Source organism: Otolemur garnettii, unplaced genomic scaffold (assembly GCF_000181295.1).
Source record: "Otolemur garnettii isolate 467f Iridium unplaced genomic scaffold, OtoGar3 scaffold00024, whole genome shotgun sequence".
In the NCBI taxonomy this organism is placed as follows: Eukaryota; Metazoa; Chordata; class Mammalia; order Primates; family Galagidae; genus Otolemur; species Otolemur garnettii.
Window position 1 is genome coordinate 4,997,784 of NW_003852419.1, and position 23,521 is coordinate 5,021,304.

General features: G+C 38.0%; 1 protein-coding gene and 1 non-coding gene across 2 annotated transcripts in view; one reads left to right on the plus strand and one right to left on the minus strand.

The window, feature by feature from the left end:
• Window positions 1–339: 339 nt before the first annotated feature.
• The window catches only part of SOCS5 (suppressor of cytokine signaling 5), a 73,300-nt gene continuing 50,118 nt past the window's right edge, over window positions 340–23,521 (plus strand). Inside the window, exon 1 of the mRNA XM_003787891.3 lies at window positions 340–611. The gene's annotated coding sequence lies outside the window, so the exon portion shown is untranslated. The remainder of the gene's footprint in view (window positions 612–23,521) is intronic.
• LOC111724607 lies at window positions 20,474–20,582 on the minus strand. Its single transcript, XR_002772878.1, has one exon. It is a non-coding gene; the product is annotated as a U6 spliceosomal RNA (small nuclear RNA).

A 23,521-nucleotide genomic window follows, 5' to 3' on the forward strand; every position in this document is an offset into this window, starting at 1 on the left:
GCCCGCTTTACCCCGCCCCCAGGCCCACGTGACCACCTCTCTCCCACCTGACTGGTTCCTCTCTTTCCCCCGGCCGGACGCGGCCTCCGTCGCAACTGCCCGACTCCAAAATGGCAGCCGCACACAGCGCGCACCCGAGCGGCCCGACCTCCCTGACTCCCGGGCCGCCCTCCTCTCGCTCACTACCTCCCTCCTTAGGCCTTCACCTACACGCCTCCGGATTGGCCGCTAGAAATCCCGCCCCTCCAATGTCCTGCCTGCTATTGGTCACGGTAGGCTGCTCTTCAGAGAGGCGTGCCCCCGCCCGCCCCCTGTCCCCCGCCCCGGGAGGTATTTTCCATTCCGGTGGGGGTTGGGGGGAGGGGGGAGGGGAAGCGGGTGAAGAGGGGGAGGCGGCCGGGAAGGGGGTGGGGGCCTGGCAGGGGCATCCGGCGGAGCTGGGGTCCCCGGGCTCTGTCCAGAGGAAGAGAGAGGCTGCGCTCACTGGCAATCGGAGGGGACGGGTTGCACCAGAAGGAGGGCGGACTCGCCCTGTCGGTGACTGCGCGGTCCGGGCCCGTCCTGCCTGGCCGCAGGTGCCCTGGATGAGGCCGCCCTGTGCGCTCGGACCGGTGAGTGTCCCTGCAGACGCGCCCGGCCCGCCGCCTGTTCTACGGACCCCGCGCCGCCGTTAGCTGCCACCTCTCAGTGTCGCCGTGCCGGCGCTGGGCGCAGTCCGCCTCCGGCTATCGCCCCCGCACCCCGACTAAGGCATCGCCGGCCCTCGGGTCGGGATGGGCCGGCCGGGAAGAGGACAGCAAGCCCCGGCCCCGACCCCGGTGCGGACCGCGCCGCGCATAGTGGGAACTCGCTCTTAGTAGGCTCTCAGTGCGTTTCTATGGGATTGCTTTTCTGGTTGGAGGAACGTGGGATACCTAAGGGGAAGGAGGGACGTCTCCGGATAGTAGAAGGGCATTCGTGATCCGGGGTCATGGTGGGTCGGGGGGAGGCCATCGGACACTGAACCAGTTACGTAGGCTGCAGGGGAGGGGGCACGGCCAAGTCACTTGGGGTTCCAAGGGCCGGATCTGGGAGTACTGAAGGTCGACGAGTAAAGGTCCACTGGGGGATGAGGGAGCGAACTGGGGAGCATGGATGGGGAAAGTGAATGGAGCACCTCGGGAGGTTTAACCTGAAGTGGTAAGAGATGCAGAGGTGGGAACGAGAAGACAACTCTGCAACTGCTTGGGCTCCTAAGATTCTTTAGTCTGGGGTCTGATGCTGAAGCAGAGTGACTTTGTCAAGAGGGAGATGTATTTAAAGAAGGATGTTAAAAAGCAGTGTAAGTACATCTTGGTTTGGTCCTGAACTTTGAAAGGCTTGGGAGATTGGAGTCCGAGGAGGTTTTCACATTTTCTTCTGGCGTTCCAACCAGAAGGTGCCTGGCTGCTGGATTTTGTTAGTTGTCTTTTATTTAAATATGTATGCATATGTTTGATGGTAGTTTATTGCTTACTAGTTTTGTTGAGAATTTTCGAAAACACACCTTGAAAAACACGCTCTCCACCTATGACTGTGGCTTACTTCTTCCCAATTTAACATTTAGACTGGACTGCACTATTGACTTAGTCTAGAAGATTAGTAATTCCATGCTTTCAAATGTTTCTTCACAATATCATGCAAAAATTGAACTACAAATTCTAAAGAAGTTTTAAAATATTTTAACTTTAAACTTGCCTTGGGAAGGAAATATAAGCTATCAGCTCTAGAAAGTAGTACTAAAATCAGGTTGAGTTTTCTAACAGTTGGTAATCTTCATGTCAGATGTTTAAATTTTAATAATTTTGCATTTAGTTTGGGAACATAGAAAAGGCAGTGACATCCAGAGTCTACAGAACCATCATGGAGGTTCTTCATTTCACTGAGTAGAGTAAGCTAAGAATTGCACAGCTAAATCTTTGATCTTTTCATTATCTTCTTAATCATATATGTTACTGGTTTTTTATATTCGCAGAGTACTTAAAGTTTACAAAATGAAAGCTATTTGATTAGGGAGTACTAAGACATATTTTAGAAAAAAATTTGTAGGTCATATTTTGCCCTTTAATTCATCATAGAAAACATTTCTGCAAAAAGGTGTTACTATTTTCAGTTGGCACCTTCTTAGTTTGAATAACTAATGGATAATTATATATTTTTTTCTCCCTATTGTCCTTGAATTTTACTATGTCCTTAGGGAGAATGTACTGGCATGCAAAACTGAAGCCTAAAATATTGAAACCTAACACCTTTTAGCATTATAATGGCTTCTACTTTATTCACCCTGAAAATCATCTATGGCAAGCGAATGGTCCAGAAAGCTTTTCCCTCTTACCTTTGTTTAAATTGGGCTTATTTCTCCTTTTGTAGAAGGAAGGGAAAAATAACACTTACTGGCTGTGAATTAATGGTAGTAACTAAGAATGAGAATGGGAAGCTTGGAAAAAAAGATGTACATGTATGAGTCACAATTCTTTTAGAGCTGAAAGAGTAGACCATAGAGATGATTATTTTATAGATCAGGAAACCCAAGGCCCAGAGCAGTTGTGAAGGGACTACACTGCTAGTTACTGGTGGAGCCTGTACTGGTGGGCAGGTTTCTGGACTGCAGACCAGGGTTTTTTCTACTTTATCAAATTCATGTTGTTTGTTTCTAAAACATTTCAATGCCAACTATACATGCTTTTTGGGTTTGTGATACTGTTCCTAAGAATGGAGAAGTTTGAGTTGACTATACATGAAATGATGTGAAACTGGGTGAGTTTTTTTTTTTTTTTTTTTTTACAAAGTGTAAAACAATATGCTGCATTGTTAGTGGAAGGGCTGATGGTCCCTTGTCATTCAAAAGAGACAAACTGTCATCTAGATTAAAATATTAGATGAATGTCTTAGAGTAGGCTAGCATTGTATAATTTTTATACCAAAAATTAATTACTTAAAAGACTTTCAGAATTCAAAAAATTCTTATGTTTTCAAGGTAAATCATGTGAAAATTATTATTTTCAGTTAGCGTGGGGGTTTTGTTATATTAAAATGGATTTAATTCTTTAAAAAGAGCACAGGTTGAATTGCATGATAATGATATGAAAACATCATTCCTATAATAATTGTAGTAGAAAAAGACAAGATTTGTATCTCAGCTACTTACGATGATCTTGGGCAAGTTATTTAACCACTGTGTGCCTGGGTTTACTCATTTGTAAAGTGAGGATGTTAAAAGTAACTACCTCATAGCATAGAGGTAAGGATTAACTGTGCCTGGCATGTAGTTAAGACCTAACAAATGTTCGATATTATTATTTATGTTTCATTGGGTATAGGTAGGCATTTGTCTCCTTACTGTAGGTGCAGTCATTTTCAAGCTACAAAAATTCCTAGATAAATGCATGATCAAATAAATAATAGCCTGTTTTAAAGAGCACTTAGTGCAAATGATGCTCTCGTCGTTTGTATTCTCCTTCCTTTATGTACCTTGGATCTTTAATTAGGTCTGCATATCAAATTAGAGTGAACAGTGTTCATTTTTTCTGAATGTCACCAGGAGATCCTTGATGCAGTTTTGTAATTCTGGAACTAAAATGTTAAAAATTGGTTTGCAAGTATTCTAGTGAAAATACAGTGAGTTTTTTAGGCCAACTGGGTAAGCTTAGAGGAGGAAGTCAGGAATTTATAATGTCTCTTATTGATTGCAATTCTTTTCTGCCAGTGGAATCATGGGAAGTCATTGAACCTTGCTTTGTATTAAGTGAATGTTTGGATGACTTCATTCATTAATCTGTTAGATTTTAGTGATAAAATTTGTGTAAGTCCAATTTTATAACTTTTTTTTTTTAATTTTCTGTAAACCAACCAGGTCCAACTAGTGTCATGACGTGTGGTTTAGCAAATGTTCTTTTATAGTGACAGTGTGAGTCATTAGCTATCTCAGAGTCCTTGTTAATGATGTGTCACTTAAAGAATAGTGGCTTTCTCTTAGTGGCATTCTATGGTTTGCTTTCCCAGGTTTTTCTGTTGCTTTTGTATTAGCTCTTCTGTTTAGAGTCCTCTTAACTTTGATTGTCATGCATCTTTGTGATCTTTCCTTCATAAAGGATCTTTGCATCCTATTACATGTAATTTCTTACCTATCAGGAAAGAGTTTCTTTCTTTCTTTCTTTTTTTTTTTTTTTTCCAGGCACAGTCTCACGTTGTCACCCTCAGTAGAGTGCTGTTGCATCATAGCTCATAGCAACCTCCAGCTCTTGGGCTCAAGTGATTCTCTTGCCTCAGCCTCCCAAGTAGCTGGGACTATAGGTACCCTCCACAATGCCTGGCTATTTTTAGAGATGGGGTCTCACTCTTGCTCAGGCTGGTCTCAAACCCGTGAGTTCAGGCAGTCCAGCGGCTTTGGCCTCCCAGAGTGCTAACATTACAGGCCTGAGCCACTGTGCACAGCCAACTGCTCCTATTTTTATACTTATATTGAAGTGAGTCCATTTTACAGGTTATGGATTAAAATTAGGGATCGGCACCTGTAGCACAGTGGTTACAGCGCCAGCCACATGCATCGAGGCTGGGGGATTCCAGCCCAGCCCCAGCCAGCTAACCAACAATGACAACTATGATAACAACAACAAAAAATCACTGGGTGCTGTGGCGGGCACCTGTAGTCCCAGCTACTTGGGAGGCTGAGGCAAGAGACTCGCTTAAGTCCAAGAGTTTGAGGTTGCTGTGGGCTGTTAACGCCACTGCACTCTACTGAGGGCAACATAGTAAAAAAAAAAGATTAAAATTGGAAACATGTTATAGCTCAAAAGTGTCTTCATTATGCTAGTAGTAGTCTTGCTGTTGTTTTAGATCTCAGGCAGGCATGCTATTGGTGGTTGTGCTTCAGATGATACCTATGTGGGGCAACACTTTAGTCCAAAGTGGTGCTGGCAGGACTAAGAGAGTCCCGTAAAGTCATCACAAGTTTCCAGGATTATATTTTTCTTTTACCAATACAGAATGTTAGTGTTTGAAAAGTGACTAACGCCTGTGCCCATAGCTCAGTTAGGTAGGGCACTGGCCACATACACTGAGGCTGGTGGGTTTGAACCCGGCCAGGGTCTGCTAAACAACAATGACAACTGCAACAACAATAACAAAATAAAAGTAAAAAATAAAATGGGGTGGCTCCTGTGGCTCAAAGGAGTAGGGCGCCAGCTCCATATGCCAGAGGTGGCTGGTTTAAACCCAGCCCCGGCCAAAGACTGCAAAATAAAATAAAATAAAGAGTGACTAACTTCTAATCTTCTTTTGATTAATTATTATGATAAGGAATTATCACAATTTATTGGATTTATGACATGCTTTTAGGAATTTTGTAGAATCTAGATACTCAGATTCTTTATTCAGATTACATAATCTAATTATATAAATAAATTACTCAGTTAAATATGGTTTTAGAAGGCATCAGAAATATCATCATATTAAAATATAACCAACCTTTGGTCATTTTTTTCATTGAGTTTGCTATGTATACTTAAAAACGATTATGGCTTTGTGTATGGGTGGTTACTGAACTAAAAATTCATGGGTACATGGACTGAGTAGATGTAGACCATGCATATTACTTTCTTAGTTTCAACATAGTTGTTAGAGAGTGAAAGAGGCAAAATATGAATTACTTGCCTTGTCTAACTTAATAAATTCTTATTTGGAGTTAGCTGACTGTCCTACTTTTGGGGTGGAGAGCCAAAGGGGAGGTGGAGAAGGGTTTTTTAATCTGTTTAGAGCAGAAGTAATCTTCAAAGGGTAATTGGGCTGGATTGTTGATTTCATGTTAATGTTCTGAGTAAACTACTTCACAGGTAGGTGGAAAATTCTAAGGAATAATTTTAGAGACCATATTGTATAATGAAATACCATATAGCAAGAATATATTTTCACTGGCTTTTGTATGCTGTTTAATACCAGAATTAAATTTACCTTTACTTGGATGAGATATCATACAGTAATCTTTTCTCAAAGCTAGTAAGAGGCAGCAATGAAGATAATTTTTTAAAAATTATATTTGAGGCTCGGTGCCTGTGGCTCAAGTGGCTAAGGCGCCAGCCACGTACACCCAAGGTGGCGGGTTCGAATCCAGCCCCGGCTCGCCAAACAACAATGATGGCTGTAATCAAAAAATAGCCGGGCGTTGTAGCGGGCGCCTGTGGTCCCAGCTACTTGGGAGGCAGAGGCAGAAGACTCACTTGAGCCCAGGAGTTGGAGGTTGCTGTGAGCTGAGATGCCACAGCACTCTACCCAGGGGGACAGCTTGAGGCTCCTATCTCAAAAAAAAAAATTATATTTGAAATGGACATATCTGCTCTGGGATTGGCTTCAAATTATGACTTCCTTATTTTATTTGAAGACTGATGTAAGAGGATCAATATCCGGGTGCTTATTCTGAGCCGGATTCTTGAGGTAGAGGTGATAAAGTATTGATTTATAGTATTTCAAGCAATTTAAAAGGGTAGAAGCTTATTTAAATAATAGATGTATGGAAAATGGAACAGTGGGAAATAGAATGATGGAATGAAAGGATATGAACTGAGCTTTAGACTTACATAGAAGGTAGGTAGTTGGAGAAAGGGGAGGTGGGATAAGTATTGGAAGTTGGATAGAGAAAAACGTTAAGGAAAACTAGAATATTATAGGAGGTTAGCCCTAGTGTAAGTCATGAGTCCCACAGATTGGCATGTCTTTGTTTCAAGATGTAATATGATGTACTGTATTTTGGTTCTTGCTCCTGGTTCCTGGCTCACAGATCCTGTAAGCCTTGTTATTTCCTAAGTGATTAGAGCAATAAGAATATCTTTTGTTTGGCCTTTTGTCCTTGGGACAAAAGCTGCTCAGGAACAGCTTCAGAGAGTTGAAGGTGAATGATAGTCTTTTGTCATTTACAGCAAGCCCTTTCAAACACACCTGATCATATGTTAATAAGACAATTTTTGGACAGTCCCTTGATGACTATTGGATGGGGGAGTTGGTCTCCAGGGGAACCAACTTTGTGCTCTGGGGGTTAGAACTTTCAGCCCTGTTCCTCTAACCTTCAAGTAAGAGACTGAGCTTAAAGGTTAGTGTGATAGCCAGTGGTTTAATCAGTCAGACCTATGTATGAAGCTTCTATAAAAACCCAAAAGGGACAAAGTTCAGGTAGCTTGAGAATAGCCAAGCAGAGGGAGGCTTCCTGGAAGGTGAACAATAGCACATCCAACATGCTGGGAGGGTAGCACATTCCATAGGGACAGAAGCTTTTGCACCCTTCCCGGCCTCACCCTGTGTATCTCTATCTGGCTGGTTTATTCATATTTTTTAAGATATTTTTTGTAATAAACCCATAAAAGTGTGTTCAAATGCTTTTAAATACTTTAGGAAACACTTTAAATTTACCTTTTAAACACTTTTCATGTGTTTTAAAAGTGTTTCCCTGCGCTTTGCCCACTGCTCTAGCACATTAAACACAAGGAGGAGGTCGTGGAAACTCCAGTTTATAGCCAGCTGGTCAGAAGCCCAGGTAAAATAATCTGGAGTTTGGGTTTGGCATCGGAAGTGGGGCTCAGTCTTGTGGGACTGAATTCTCAACCTATGTGATCTGACTCCAGGTTGATGGTGTCAGAATTGAATTGAATTAGAGAATATCCTGTCGGTATCCACTGCAGAATTGATGGCTTGCTTTCTGGTGAAGAGAAAGCCCCACACATTTTGAGTTCACAGATGTTTTCTGAGTTGATTGTTCAGTGAGGGTATAGGAGAAATTCAGTTTAAAATATATATCCACATCACACCAGACAGGAAAACTTCTGAAATATATTCTGTAGCTAGAGGATAACTAACTAAACATTAAATGTAATCTGTAAGGAGAAATCCAAGTCTTTTTTTTTTTTGCACAACAGTCTCACTATGCATCACAGATCACAGCAACCTCAAACTCTAGGGCTTAAGCGATTCTCTTGCCTCAGCCTCCCAAGTAGCCTGGACTACAGGTGCTTGCCACAGTGCCTGGCTATTTTTCTGTTGTTGTCATAGTTTAGCAGGCCTGGGCCTGGTTCGAACCCACCAGCCCTGGTGCATGTGGCCAGTGCCCTAACAACTGCACCGAGCCCCAAGTACTTTATTAAGGGTTAAAACAGACGTGTGGCCAAAGGAGAGCAGGTTTATCTAAGTATATTTTTTAGTCTTTGACTTTGGCTATTTACATGAGAACAGCAGTATAACCCCTTTACCCTTTGTGGGGTTAGTACCAGGACCAGTTTCATTTAACATTTTTATAAATGATTTAATAGTCAAACTGGCAGTGAAACTTGCTAGATTTGCAGCTGACTCCATGTGCTATTCCAGGTAGTTAAAAAGCAAGCCAACAAGATGAAGCCACACGAATATCCTTTGATGAGGTTTCATGTGGCACAGAACGAGATAATGCATTTAGGGGAAAGTACTCCCAATTATATTTATAGGACCTAAGTTGTGACCCAGAAAGGGGATCCAGAAATTATGTAGATGACTTCCTTGAAGGCATTTATTGTAGTTATTATTGGTTCAGAAAGTCCAAGAATATATTCAGCATTGTTGGACATGGTTCTGAAAACAAAAACGATGTTACATAACAATAATAAAGGGGTTACCATATTTTGACTGTTTATCATGTTTCAGACCAAGTGATTTACAGCCACCCTGTCATTTAATCCTCTTAATTCAGAAAGGTAGGTGGCCTTATTCAATTTTATGCAAGAGAAAGTTTGAGACAAGAAGGTTTAGTGAGTTTCCCAAGTTAGCTAAGACGTGATAGAATTGGGACTAAGGGTCTAGTTTTTTTATTGTTAATCCTGAACATCCCAGGACGTTAGGTGGCATCACTTAAAACTTAGTTTAATTTGGGCTTTGTGAAGTGCTCTGTTATTCCTTGCTGTGGTCTGCTTTGGATGTCATTTTACCACAGGGATGGTATCTAAATACTTTGAGAGGATTTAGAGACATTCCTTAAATTCCTGATTTTTAAGGAAAGCTTGGAATGTTTTGTTGTACAGTTTTACCCTTCAAGAATATTGTTAAGACACCTCTAGCTACCTATAAGGCATTCTTCCCCTTTATTTTGTAAAATGCTGAATCATTAATGGTCACTAATGAAAGTAATATTAATTATCAAAGAAAATATGCCACCAGAATAGAAGTCCAGAGACCTGGATTAGAATATTCAGGTCTCTGGCATGGTATAAAATAGTTATGTGAAAACATCAGGATAGTACTGAAATCAGCATAACAACATTATTCTTGCTCTGGGAGTAGAGGAAGGCTTAGATGAGTCTTGAAAGATGAGCAGGGGAAGCAGATTTCAGAGTTCTAGGCAAGGGGAATAGCAGTATATTGGTTGAATTAGCAAACTTTTTTGAATTGCAATTTTTCTCAAAATTGAGATAAAATATAGAAAGTACTAAGGGCAGCAATCAATTTTGGAATCCCCAAAAATGAGGTTGTAAAGACCGAATGAGTAAGTATATGTGAAAATGCTTTGTAAATTTTAAATGCTTTACAAATGAGATTTATAGAGGATTACTCATGTTCTTGTGAAGGGTGGATGAAGAGGATGCAGTAAAAATTTAGGTGGCAAGAAGCGCAAAGCAGGTAGAAGAGAGATGGGGAGGGGAGGTATTAAAGGTGAAGGAGAAGAAAATTAAATTTTAGTTGTTTTTGTGTTTGTCAATCAAAAGGTAGGTAAGATATCTGTACCTGAAGAATTTTAAAATTAATTTACTGTAGGGAAAAAGCTCAGCAGGTAGTTGAAACATTTTTTTTTCACTTTTCCATTTAGTCTACACTCATTATGTTAATAAGACTGTGAAAAATAAGCTAATTAGTATTGAGTACATTGGATATTTATTTTTCCATTCTTGCCGTACTTTACTAAGAATTGTTTCAGCTCCATCCAGATAAACATAAAAAATGTAAAGTCTCCATCTTTTTATGGCTGAATAGTATTCCATGACAAGTCTATACTCACATGAATAATAAAGCACAAATATAGTCTAGTATGGGTCAGGGGAGGAGGGAGAGGATAAATGGCAGGAGAGAGGGCATTTGGCAGGATCTCACTTAATGGGCACATTGCATGGGTGGATACCACGCCCCTGGGTGAAGGGTTCTTTTACAAATGGAACTTTACCTTGGAAGTGAGAACAATGTAATCTAAAAATTTGTACCCTTATACTAATTTGCAATTAAATAAAAAAGGGGAAAATAACCAGTTTCAGAATTGAGACTTTCACAGTGAAACTAAAGAGTGTGGGTAACTTTCCCATGTTCTCAAGTGGGGAGACACCAGCTAATACCTGGATTACATTTGTCTGCTGATATTTCTGCAATGAAAAGAAACAAGAAAATAATCTGCTTGAGAGTTGGTTATATTGTCTGATTGTTACTTCACTCATTACTTCTGTCTGGGTTTATTTAGCTAATGGACTTAAGCAGTAAAAGGATGCTCAAAGAAATAAAATAAACTGGATTGAGAGACTATTCCAGATTATTAGAAATGAAAGGGCATAGGGTATTTAAAGAGAAAGGTGACATTTGATCTTCCTATATGGGTGAAAAATAAAATTAGGAAATCACACTAGAATCAAAGCAGAAGAAAAAAAATTGTAAAGAGTATTGTGTGTATGCCTTACTAGGAGTTTGGATTTTTATTTAATTTGTAGATGGGGAAGTGACACAGTTTTGTGTTTTAGAAAATTGATCATAAGGCAGGCATGGTGGATCATGCCTATAATTCTGTCATTTTGGGAGGCTGGGGCAGGAGGATCACTTGAGGCCAGGAGTTAAAGACCAACCTGGACAATGTAGCAAGACCCTGTTTCTACAAAAAAATAAATCAGCCAGCCACTTGGGAGGCTGAGATAGGTTGATTGCTTGATACCAGGAGCTGGAGAAGCTGCAGTAAACTATGCTTGCCCTGCTGTACTCCAGCCTAGCCAGCAAAGCAAGAGCCTTGTCTAAAAAAAAAAAAGAAAAAGAAACAGAGAGAAGGAGGGAGGAATGGAAGGAAGGAAGGGGATGGAGGAAATAGAGGGAAGGAGAGGGTAGGGGAAAGTAAGGAAGGAAAGGAAGAAGGAAGGAAGTTGATCATAGCAGTGATAGTTTGGAGGAAAAAAGATTGGAGACATTTATTCACCTAATAATTATGAAGCAAATTCAGATGCTCCTTGCTCCTTGACTTAAAATGGGATTATGTCCTGATAAACCCATTGTAAATTGAAAATATCAGTCAAAAGTGCCCTTAGTAAACCTTGCTTACTGAATGAACATAATAGCTTAGCCTACCTCAAATATGCTGAGAACACTTATATTTGCTTGCAGTTGGACAAAGCCTATTGTATAATAAATTGTTGAATTATCTTATATATATATATTTCTTGAGTATTATACTAAAATTGAAAAACTAAATGGGGACTCAAAGTACAGTTTCTACTGAATGCATATCACTTTTGCACCATTGTAAAGTTGAAAAATCCTTAGTTGAACCAAATTATAAGTCAGGAACTATCTGTTAACACATATGACAGGGCAAGTAAATGAGGCAGTTCTCTCTGACCTCTGGTAGGTAGATAACAGTCAAGGATGCTATTTAAGGGTCAGGAAAATTCAGGAAAGAGAATGTGTGATAGTCTGAGTTAAGAAACTTGTAGTGGGTTAGAAAACAAGAACACCTATTTCAGAAATATTTAGGAGTTTAAGTTCTCCAGACTTTTAGTGTTTGGAGGTGATAGAAGTTGTGGATGAGGCCAGGCATGCTGGTGGCTCATGCCTGTAATCCCAGCACTTTGGGAGGCCAAGGCAGGTGGATTGCTTGAGCTCACAAGTTTGAGACCAGCCTGAGCAAAAAGCAAGACCCCCCCGTGTCTACTAAAAATATAAAAACTGAGGCAAGAGGATCACTTGAGCCCAAGAGTTGGAGGTTGTTGTGAGCTATGACATCATAGCACTCTACCCAGGGGGACAGCTTGAAATTCTATTAAAAAAAAAAAAATTGTTATAGATGAATGCATGGTTTCTGACTTGGCAGTAGAATTGTATGTGTGAGTTTGAGAGAGGGAATACTGAGTTTGATTTCAGGCAAGTAATTATGCTTTTTGATAAGTAGCAACACATCCAGATAACAGATGTAAATATGGGCCTGGGTCAGGAGTGTGGTCAGGTTTATTGATATGATTTGGATGGCATATACTTTATAGCTGGAAATCATGAAATTAAATGAATAATGCTCATTTCTAAATGATAATGCATTTAGAACAAAAAGTAACTGCCAATACTAGTTCAAAAGTGTAGACTTTTAAAAATATTTACCTATTGCCCACTACCACCTGACACCACCACCTAGCCTTACAAAGAATATAGAAAAATACTGTTGTGAGAAAGCCAAGTATTTTAGTGTGCTTAAAACAGTGTACCAGTTGGGGTTTTTCTTCTTGCTTTCTGTATTCTGTCTAGCCACCTACTACAATACAAGGAGTACTTTGGCAAAGGCACTTCTAACTCCTTATCTGGAGTTACCTTTTAGAATCCCTGTTTGCTTCCTTGGGCTGCTGAGACAGTCTGAAGGTTTTTTTCACCTGCTTTAAAATCCAGTCCAGAGCATCCCTGGGAGTTAGGTCTTAGCCTCTTTCCCTCCTACCTCTCTAATCCTTTAGAATTTAAGGTGCTGGCAACTTTAAGAGGGAAAAGTAAAAACAGCTTGGAAGAACCAAGAAGAGGCTGTAATCTTTTCGGTTCTCCCCCAAAGGTTCTACTCTCTAAGCTAGGCAATGGAGTTGGTGAGTCATTAAGATGAGATGTCCAATTTCACTAAAATAAATGTCTGTTAGGAGCAAGATCTTCAAGTGCTGAAGGGAATTCGGAAAGAATCTTGAGTTAGGTGGTTTAGTACTTAGTGGAAAAGATTAGTTTTGGGTTCAGTTTTAGAGGAGGCAGAAAGACAAGGCTATGCAGTGAAAAGTAGGAATAACACTATTAAAAAGTGGGGCAAACTGTACCAAGAAGGTAGAAGATTAAGGAAGAAAAAGCAAAGGAACTGGTGTACATGATTCCATGTTTATTAAAATGCACATTTTGAATTGGGATTAATGAAAAATTAAGGGTAGGTAGACAATTGAAGACTAAAGTTTAGATTGGAACTCTCAACAGAAGAATATTATAATTTAAATAGCAGTTAAGTACTGTAATAACAACTCTTACAGCTTATGGTCAATTATAGCACTGATTGCTTAATTTATATACTAAGTCTCTTTTATCATCTTTTTGTTTTCTAGTTATTTGCTTCTATAATGATGATTCTCAAACTTTCCTGTACATGAGAATTATATGGGGCTCTTATTTAGAGTAGATTTTCAGTCTCCCACCCCCACCCCCAAATTATGGTTCAGTACATTAGGAATAGGGCCCTGGTGATTCTGATATATATGAGCCACAGACCAAACTTTGGAAAATTACTGTTTTACAGGATGGCGTAGCAGGGTTCTTCAAACTTTTTAAACAAGGGGCCAGTTCACTGTCCTTCAGACTGTTGGAGGGCCAGACTGCGGGCCCCAGGACGAGTCGGCTGCTAAGCAGGACAGGGAGGGGCGGCAAAAACACCCAGCAGCATAAATGTCCTTAGCCGGCTGCATGTGGCCCACATACTGTAGTTTGCGGACGCCTGAAAGAAGATAGAGCTTTATTTTTGTTGAGTTTTCTTTCTTTTTTTAAAGTGGAGGTATAATTTACCTCCAATACACAGATATTAAGTGTACAGTTACATAATCCTTGACAATTAATACATCTTTATAATTAATGATTTCTGTCACCCCAGAAAGATCCCTGTGCCCCCTTCTCATTCAATCCTAGCTCTCTCCCCCTTGCTATACCTGCAACACTGTTCTGATTTCTTTCATCTTAAGATTAACTTTGGTCTGGAATTTAATACAAATAGGATTGTAGCAGTATGAACTCATTTGTGTCTGGCTCCTTTTGATCAGCATGTTTGGGGGGTACATCCATATTATTTGTAATAGTTGTTTGTTCCTTTTAGTTGCAGACTACCATTGTGTAGATATTATTGTGGAAAGGATTGTTTCCAGCTTTGAGCTATTACGAATAAAGCTTTTATGAGCATTCTTGTACAAGTCTTTTTGTGACACATTTTCTTTTGGGTGAATGAATATCTACAAGTGGAATTGCTCAATGGGATAGGTGTCATGTTTAACATCATGAGAAACTTCTAGAACAACATCCAAGATGGTTTTACCATTTTACACTCCCACCATCAATCTGGAAGAGTTCTGTTTGCTCTATATCATTATCAATATTTGGTTTGGTCCTACTTGGTTATCTCACTGTGGTTTGAATTTGTATTTTACCTGATGACTATTAATATTGAGCACCTTATCATGTGTTTATAGGTCATTTGCATATCTTCCTTTGTGAACTCTCTGTTCAAGAGAGTCCAGCTAGTTGCCAATTTTAATAAGTGTTTGTTATTTTATTGTTACCTTTTAGCATTTGTGTATATGATGGATAGACATTCTTTGTTAGGTATATGTATTATAGATTTATCTCCTAGCCTGTGGCTGGCTTGTTTATTGTCTTGATAGTATCTTTCAATAACCAAAAGTTTTGAATTTAATAAAGTCTATTTTATCAATATTTCCTTTTTTGTTAGTGTTTTTTGGGTCCTGTCTAGAATCTTTGTCATCCCACAGTTGTGAAGATATTCTATGTCTTCTTCTAGATACTTTATAGTGGTAGCTTTTGTTTTTAGGCCCATTAACTATCCAAGATTAATATTCTGTTGTTGGAGTGAAGTCTTGCTTGAGGTTAGATTCCCACCCCCCACATAGACAGCCACTTGTTTCAGCATAATTTCCTTTCCTTTGCTCTGTTAATTGCTCTGGCACCTTGATCAAAGATCAGTTGACTGAATAAATAGGGTCTGTTTTTAGACTCTATTCTATTCATTTGTTTGTCTTTATGGAAATATCACAGTCTCAATTACCATACTTTTTAATAAGTCTTGAAAAGAAGTAATGAGAGTTCTCTGATTTGGTTCTTCTTTTTGAACATTGTTTAGACTCTTCTAGATATTGTGTGTTTTCATATAAATTTTATAATCACCTTATCAACATCTACAAAAAAGCCTTTTGGAATTTTATGTTTGCCTTGATTCTATGAATTGGAAAGAATCAACATCTTTGACAATGCAATTTTTCAAGCCATGAAATGGTGTATCTCTATTTAGACCTTAATTTCTTGAGTAGTATTTTGAATGTTTCATAAAAGGTTTTCCACATAGTTTAAGTGTTTTTAGGCTAGTGTGCATGTTTTTAATACTTTGTTTTTCATGAAGGTCTTGCTAGTATGTGGAAAAATGGTTAATTTTTGTGCATTGATTTTGTATCCTATAGCCTTAAAAAATTGATTAACTCCAATAGGTTTGTTTTGGTTTTGGTAATTTTTCTACCAGTGGATTTACTATATACCTGATTATATGGTCTGTGAATAAAGATTTTTTTTTTAAGAATTTGAATGCCAGCCAGGTACAGTGGCTCATGGCTGTAAACCAGCTCTTTGGGACCCTAAGGCAGAAGGATCTCTTAAGACCAGGAGGTTGAGACCAGCCTGGGCAACAAGACCCTGTCTTTATGAAAAATAGAAAAATTAACCAGGTGTGGTGGCATGAGCCTGTAGGACCAGCTACTTGGAAGGCTAAGGCTGGACGATTGCTTGAGCCCAAGAGGTTGCAGTGAGCTATAATCAGCTTGTGCCCACAAGGCTACTAATCACACCACTGTAACTCCAGCCAGAGTGACAGAGCGAGACCCTATGTCTAAAGAAAGAAAGAAATGAGTTGAAATGCCTTTTTTCCCATGCTTGTTGCATTGACCATGATCTCCAGGAGAACAGTGAATAATAATAGTGAGAACACTCCCTTTGATCAAATCCTGATCTTACAATGGAAAAATTCAATCTTTCACCATTAAATATGATGTTAGCTATAGGTTTTTCATAAATCCTTTTATCAGATTGAAGCAATTCTCTTCTATTTTAATTTTCTTAGGGTTTTTTTTCTACAAGTGGAGGTTTAATTTTTTTTTAAAACAAGATAGCTATATAGTTATATATGGAGATGGTAAATGATATTGCTTGATAGATATGTGATTGTTAGACCAACTTTGTTGCATTCTTGAGATAAATGCCACTGGATGAGATGTATTATCCTTTTCGTTTTGTTTTTGCTGGATTCAATGAGGGATATTGGTCTAGCAGTGATTCTCAACCGGTGGGTCTCAACCCCTAAGACTATTGGAAAACACATTCTACGTATCAGATATTTACATTACGATTCATAACAGTAACAAAATTACAGTTATAGAGTAGCAACGAAAATAATCTTATGGTTGGGAGTCACCACAACATGAGGAACTGCATTAAAGGGTTGTGGCATTACGAAGTTTGAGAACTACTGGTCCATAGTTGTTTTTTTTAAATAGCAACTGTATCTTATTTTGGTATCAGAGTTATGCTGGCTTTTGCTTTATAAAATGAATTAGGCAGTGTTTCCTCTTTTATGGAAGAGTGTAGGTAAAATTGATGTTCTTTGAATGTTTGATGGAATTTATCAAGGAAGCCATCTGGCCCTGGAGTTTTCTTTGTAGAAAGGTTCTTAATTAAGGATTCAATTTAAACAAGAATAGATAACAGGGCTGTTCAGATTTTCTATTTCTTTTTGAGGCTGTTTTGGTAGTTTATCTTTTGGGGAATTTGTCCATTTCATCTAACTTGCTGAATTTATCAGCATGAAAATAAATTATAAATTTTATGAAACAATATTTCTCTTTAATGTCAGTAGGATCTGTTCCCTTGGTCTAATTGTTGATATTGGATTTATTTTCTCCCCTTTCTCTCTGGATATAATCTAATTTAGGAGTGGATATAAATTTCATTCATCATTTCAAAGAATGAATCTTTTGAGTTAAGAATAGTGGCTCATGCTTATAATCCCAGGAATTTAGGAGGCTGAGGCAGGAGAATCACTAGAGGCCAAGAGTTCAAGACCAACCTGAACAGCATACAAGTTTATACTATGTATCTCTTAAAATTTTTTTTAGTGGAGGTCCTATTAATCATGACCTATCTTCAAATATTATACCTCTTAACGTGTAATACAAGAATCATAGTTATAATAGTATATTTCCAATTCCTCCTTTGTTTTGTGCTTTTGTCATACATTTTGATTTATGTATTCTTTTTGCTTTGTCGGGTAGTTACCTTTTGGAACAATTGAAGATGAGAAAAGTATCTTTAATATTTACTTTCATTTTAACCATGTCTTTAACTCTTCATTTGTATATATCAAGTGCATTTCTTTTGCTTGAAAAATTTCCTTTTACATTTCTTATAGTACAAATTTTCCTCTTGTTTCCAAATTTGAAAGTTATTGTTGTGGACTTAGAATTCTTGATTTTCAGGGTTTTTTCCTCCTTTCATCATCTTAAAGACATTGTTCCTCTGGCTTCTTGTTTGCATAGTCTGACATGAAGTCTGTGGTAATTCTTGTACTTGTTTCCCTGTTCATAAAATTTTTTCTTTTGGCTGCTTTTAAGATTTTCTCTGAATCATTGGTGGTTTGGGGGGAGTTTATTGAGCTTCTTGGGTCTGTTGATGCATTGTGTTTATCAAATTTATAAAATTTTTAGCTACCTGTCTTCAATTTTTTTCTTCCAAAGTATCTCTTTTCTCCTCAGACTTCAATCCTACATATGTTCAACTACTTAATATGTGTATTAACTCACAGATTACTGAAGTGCTGTCCATTTTTCTTCTAATTTCTTTCTTTTTCCTTCAGTTTGGAAAGTTTCTGTTGCCCTGGCTTTAGGATGACTTAATTTTGTTTTAACTTTCTTCTTTGTCTAATTTGCTATTGGGCTTATCTGGTTAATTTTTTAATATAAGATACTTTTCTTTTTCAGTTCTAGAATTTCCATAAGGTTTCTTTATTTCTTTTTAACTTATTTATTTTTTTGAGACAGGATCTCTGTTGTCAGGGCTAGAATGCAGTGGCATCGTAATAGTTCACTGCAGCCTCAAACTCCTGGGCTTTAAGCAATCCTCCAGCCTCACCCTCCCACGTGACTGGGACTGCAGGCACACACCATTACACCTGGCTATTTTCTTTATTTTTTTAGAGACAAGGTTCAGCCATTGCCCAGGCTGGTCTTGAACTCTTGGGTTTCGGGCTAAGCTATCCTCCCACTTTGGCCTAAGCATGAGTCTTTTCTCTAGCCAAGATTCCTTTTTAATATATATAGTTTGATTTCTTTATTAAAATATTTCTTTTTCTTCATGATGTTGATGTTTTCCTTTAAGTCTTTAAACTCTTTTCTAGTAGCTATTGTAGAGTCTCTCAGTTTGAATGTACTTTACCTCTGCCATTTCTGGGTCTTGATTATAGATTATCATAATCAAAGCAGGTTCTTGCCTTTTCTTATATTTGGTAATTTTTGATAGATTTTATAATGTTGTATGTCTTTTTTGTTTAAAGGAATTGGTGTTTCTTGAGTCTTAAGTCTTGTTCTTACAGGAGGTTTATTTTTATGGATCAACTTCATCTTTCAAGTTTGTCTTCAGGATTTGTGGTTTTGGGGTTTTTGTTTGGGGATAGTTCTAGAACATAGGTTTCAGTTTAGGACTTATTAGGGCCCAGTAGTGAGGCATGCATCTTTCCTCTGCCTTGATCTCCCCGTGTATCCATCAAAGTCTGTTCATTCTAGCTGGTGGAAACTGAATGGTCTTGGCCTTGTGTGAACTCTGAGTTGTTTGGTCAAGAACTTCCCAGTATTTATTTTCCTGGATATTTCTTTGTCAAGCCTTATGGGGTTACACACCACACATATGTAGAGTGTGTTTAGCCGAAACTCAAGAAAATCTCTTTTGTAGATTTTTGGAGCACTTTCTCTGTATAGCTTCTTCCATTGTAGAACTATGTCCTACAAATTCTAGCCACTTCAGACCCCACAAACCAAGTTGAACTCTGTCACTTCAGCTCAGTGAGACTATTGACTATTTGTTTTTTCTTCTGGTTGTGTGGCTTCAGGCAGAAAGCTGGGACAGTCATAGGTCTCTCTTCATTTGTTTTCCTGCTTCCAGGGACTATGTTTTCATACATGTAACTGCCGATCTTCTAATGTCTGAAAACTATTGTTTGGGATTTTTTTCTAGTTTTCTACTTGTTTATGGCAGGAGGACAGTTCTGAACCTTGTTACTAGCTCATGACTAGAAGTCACAGTCTTCCGCCTTCATTTTTGAAGGATATTTATGCTGGCTATATAGAATTTTAAGTCAACAACATTTTTCTTTTCTTTTAGTACTTTAAAGTTATCATTTTATTATCTTCTAACTTAGATTGTTTCTAATGAGAAGTCAGTGGTAATTCTTACGATTATTTACCTGAGGTAATTAATATGTCTCACCGAGGAAGTAAGTGTTCAAAGTTGGGGGCTACTGAGGTCACTGGAATTTGAGGAGCTAAAGTACTAGAAGGAGGGAGCTGTAGAAAGGAAGTTTTGGAAATTTCCTATAGAGAGATTCTTACTTGGAGACTAAGCTGCATCAATACTCCATGAGTTCAGCCAAAGAATAACATCTAGGGAAAAAAACAGCTACAGAGTGTGAGCTGAACAAACACCTGAGCTTGCTAAGGTCTGGGAGCTGTTAAAATTCCTAGCAGCCACAATAAAGAGGCCTCATTGAACACCTCATGTATTCAGTAGACCCCATAAAAGTATTAGAGGTAAGCTAATCCTAAATTTAATAAAATTGTGTAAAACCAACAGTAAAAAGAGAAATCTTTAAAGAGAGGGGGAAAAAGATGTATTACAGCTTATATTTTAATTTTCAAGCAATACAGAGAGTTACAGAAAAGTAAAATAAGAGGAAAAGTAACTCAGTATACCAAAACCCAGAGTTGACCAATTGTCCGAACATCATAGACATCTTTTATGCAAATATACATATAGAAGGATAATTTTATTTTAAAAATAGATTTATGCATTTCACGCTATTTTTAATTTAAAGCATTTAAGTTTAATTAACTGAGGTAAATTTGTTAAATAAAAGCAACAGAGGAAAAATTGTTCAACCATAGATGAATATTTACTATGAGAGATACTACTTTTGAAAAGACTTTCTTCTAAGCTTAAAAAAGATTACTGAAAAAGCCTACGAGGTTAGAGTTATTTTGTCATTAATTGCATGCTCCATAGTTGTCTTCCATAGAAAAGAACCAAGTGTTGGCAGATATCTGCTGCTGGTGAGAGCATACATTGGTGCAGCTTTCTAACTGACAGTTTGGCAATGTTCATCATAATCCTTAAAATGCTTACACTTTTTGTCCCAAAATTTCATCCTTGAGAATTTTTTTTTTTTTTAAATGTGGAGCACTGCATGAATTTGCCTGTCATCCTTGCGCAGGGGCCATGGATGTATCTTCTCTGTATCATTCCAATTTTAGCATTTGTGCTGCCAAAGCAAGCACCATGCTTAGGAATTTATCATAAGAAAATAAGCAATGCATACAAATATGTGTTTGTTACTTATCCATCGTTACAGTGGTATTTATAATGTTAAAAATAATTAGAAGCTTCTCAAATGATTAAATTATGCAATAGCCATGTAACCAAATGCTATAATTCCATTACAAATCATGGTCTTTAAAATTTTTATTTAGTGTACTGATTATAGTAAAAATAACTGGCAGGAAATAAAACTCATGAGTGTTAGGATGTTTAAGGGTGTAAGAAATGTTTACATTGTAGTGAATGGAAAAAGTGAGCTGATACTTTGGAGTGTCTCAAAAAGGAAACATTTATTTAATAGTATATAAAATAAAATATGCTAACTTTGAGGGGGTAGATTATAGATAATTTTTCACATGTTCTATAATAAGTGTGTACTATATTTTAATGCTAAATTAGGTTAACATTAGTTTATTATAATATTTTTCACATTTTCTACAATAAGTACATACTATGTTCATAATCATCCAAAGAGTAACATACTTTAATTTTTAAAATTCTGAGAAAACTAATGATGAGGAGAGGGATGAGGGAAGGTGGATTTAAGTGAGTTTTAACTTTTCTTATCTTGATCATGCCTTTACTCCCCCCCCCCATTTTTGTAGATTCTTTAGCTTAAGCTTTATGCAAGGTGTCCCCATACATAGGGGAAATGGGAAATTGTAGCTAAATTTACCTTTATTTATAAAATATTCATTACAAAGTTTTACAAAATATTTCTCTACATGTTGATATATAAATATAAAAAATATAATACAAGTGTGTTAGTTTTTCTGGCGACCTTTAGGACACCCTTTAGATTTAATGAAAGGGATGTTTATTCTTATACTATGTCTGTAATATACATCTTACTTTTTTCAGGCTAAATCAGTCTCCCATGTTTCCTAACGCAAAAGTAAGTTTCTGTATAGCACTTCTGTAAGGGCTTGAGTAGATTTAGTATTAACTTTCTTTCCTTTTCTCCTTTTTCCAGAGCTGTTTTTTCAAGAGGTTTTGGTTTTGCTTTCTCAGTCACTGTTACTGCCCATTTCTTTGCAGGGGTGGATGGACTAATGTCAAAAAAAAGAATGGAAATCATTGTTTTTATTTGTCTTAATAAAATACTACATTTGCTGTGTGGCCCTGGCTTCTAAGGATATGAACCTGGTGCTGTTCAGGCACTCACTCTAGTGACACAGCTTTTGCTTATATATAGGACATGTAAGAAATCTAAAGCAGAAGGTTAATAACATTCAAGAGACAGAGGAATGTTGTAGTTAATGAACAAGGAAATAGAGGTGTCCTCTGGGGAGGTACCCCCATACAGGACCCCAGAAAAGACCTTCAAGTCTAGAGTCTATCGTTCAGCAGTTGCAGGTCCAGAAGCTTAGTTTTGTCAGGTGCACTGATTTCATTCTAAGCAAACCTAATGAAGACTAATATAGAAAACAAAGCAAATTTTAAAATGTATACTGAAGACTATCAAATCATGATGATCTGATGGCCAGCACCTTCACTGTAGGGCTCTATGTGCCAAAAGGATGGGAATGATTGTGTTCACTGATAAGTGTGTGTTGTCTTGAAGGCTAGTGGTTCATTCTTTATTAACTCATTTTTAGGCTTTGTAAATGGCTCTGTAGCTGTAGGCAAGTTATTTAACCTCCTGAACCTGAATTTTTTCATCACTGAAATAGTAGTATTAACCAGTACCTTATAGGATCCTTGCAAGAACCTAAATAAGGTAATCCATGTAGAGTGATTGGCATCATTACTAACTGTTAAGATTGTAGAGTGATTGGCATCATTCAGTAACTGTTGAGATTGTTTTCATCTCCTTCTGGATTTGAGGTCTGTAACTTAATGGTACACTTGATCTTTTCTTGATTCCTGCCAACATGGGTGGGAGGGAATTCTGTTCTTAGTATTGTAGAGGTACTAGCATTAATTGATTTACAGGAACATTGTTGTTCTGAAGAACATAGTTTGTGAAGAACAATGGTGAATTTTTGCATAGATTTGTTTTACTGTGAGATTTAGCCATTTCAATATTTTGAGACTAAGGTAAGAATCTTTCTTTTAAGGAATTCAGTAGCATTTGCGTTTCCAACTGGGCATTTCTAAAACAGCTTGATATTTCTTCTAAAACAAAGTCCAGAGAGCAAATTTAATAAGCTGTTCTTACTACAGCTGACAAATTTTTATGCTTTGTGTTCTCTGGTTAGTGTTTCTAATTCATTATATTTGTAGATTATGATGTATGGGATCTGGCCCAATTTTCTATTTTTCTAGAGTGAAACTGAGCCAGACAGCTGATGCATCATAGGGGGTCCCTGGGACTGTGAGGTGCCAGTGCAGCTGGGCCCAGGACATTGAGGTTCTTGAATAAGTATTTGTACTCTGGAGGAGGCAAGGAGAGCAGCCAGCTCTTCCTTTTGGGTGTCAGCATCCTTCCTTTCACTTGGTTGTGAGAATGCAGTCTTAAATTTAAGCAGCGAACTTGCTGTTCTCAGGTGCAGACATCCTAAAGAGTTCCTTCTAGAAGGAGTCTCTGCCTGCCTCTCCTTTCTTGCTTATCCAGGTCCAAATCAGAGGTGAATGAACAAATGTCCTCTTTGTGTCAGGTGTCATGTCTACTAACTAGACACTGTAGAGCAGTTAGGACTTATCCAGAAGTGTTTTTATGGCATAACTGAGACAGGTTACTAGACTCTAGTTTATCACAGTGCCTCTCTACTTCAGGTGAATTTATTTTCTCTTCTATGGAAGAGATACATATAGGAGACTTGTTAAAAAATGTTTTGATATCTATTTTGACATTACTCTTCAATTGTTCCACATAGTACTTTATTATTTACAGTTCTGGTATTTAATTATCTTACAGGGCTTTTTTTTTTTTTTTGAGACAAAGTCTCATTATGTC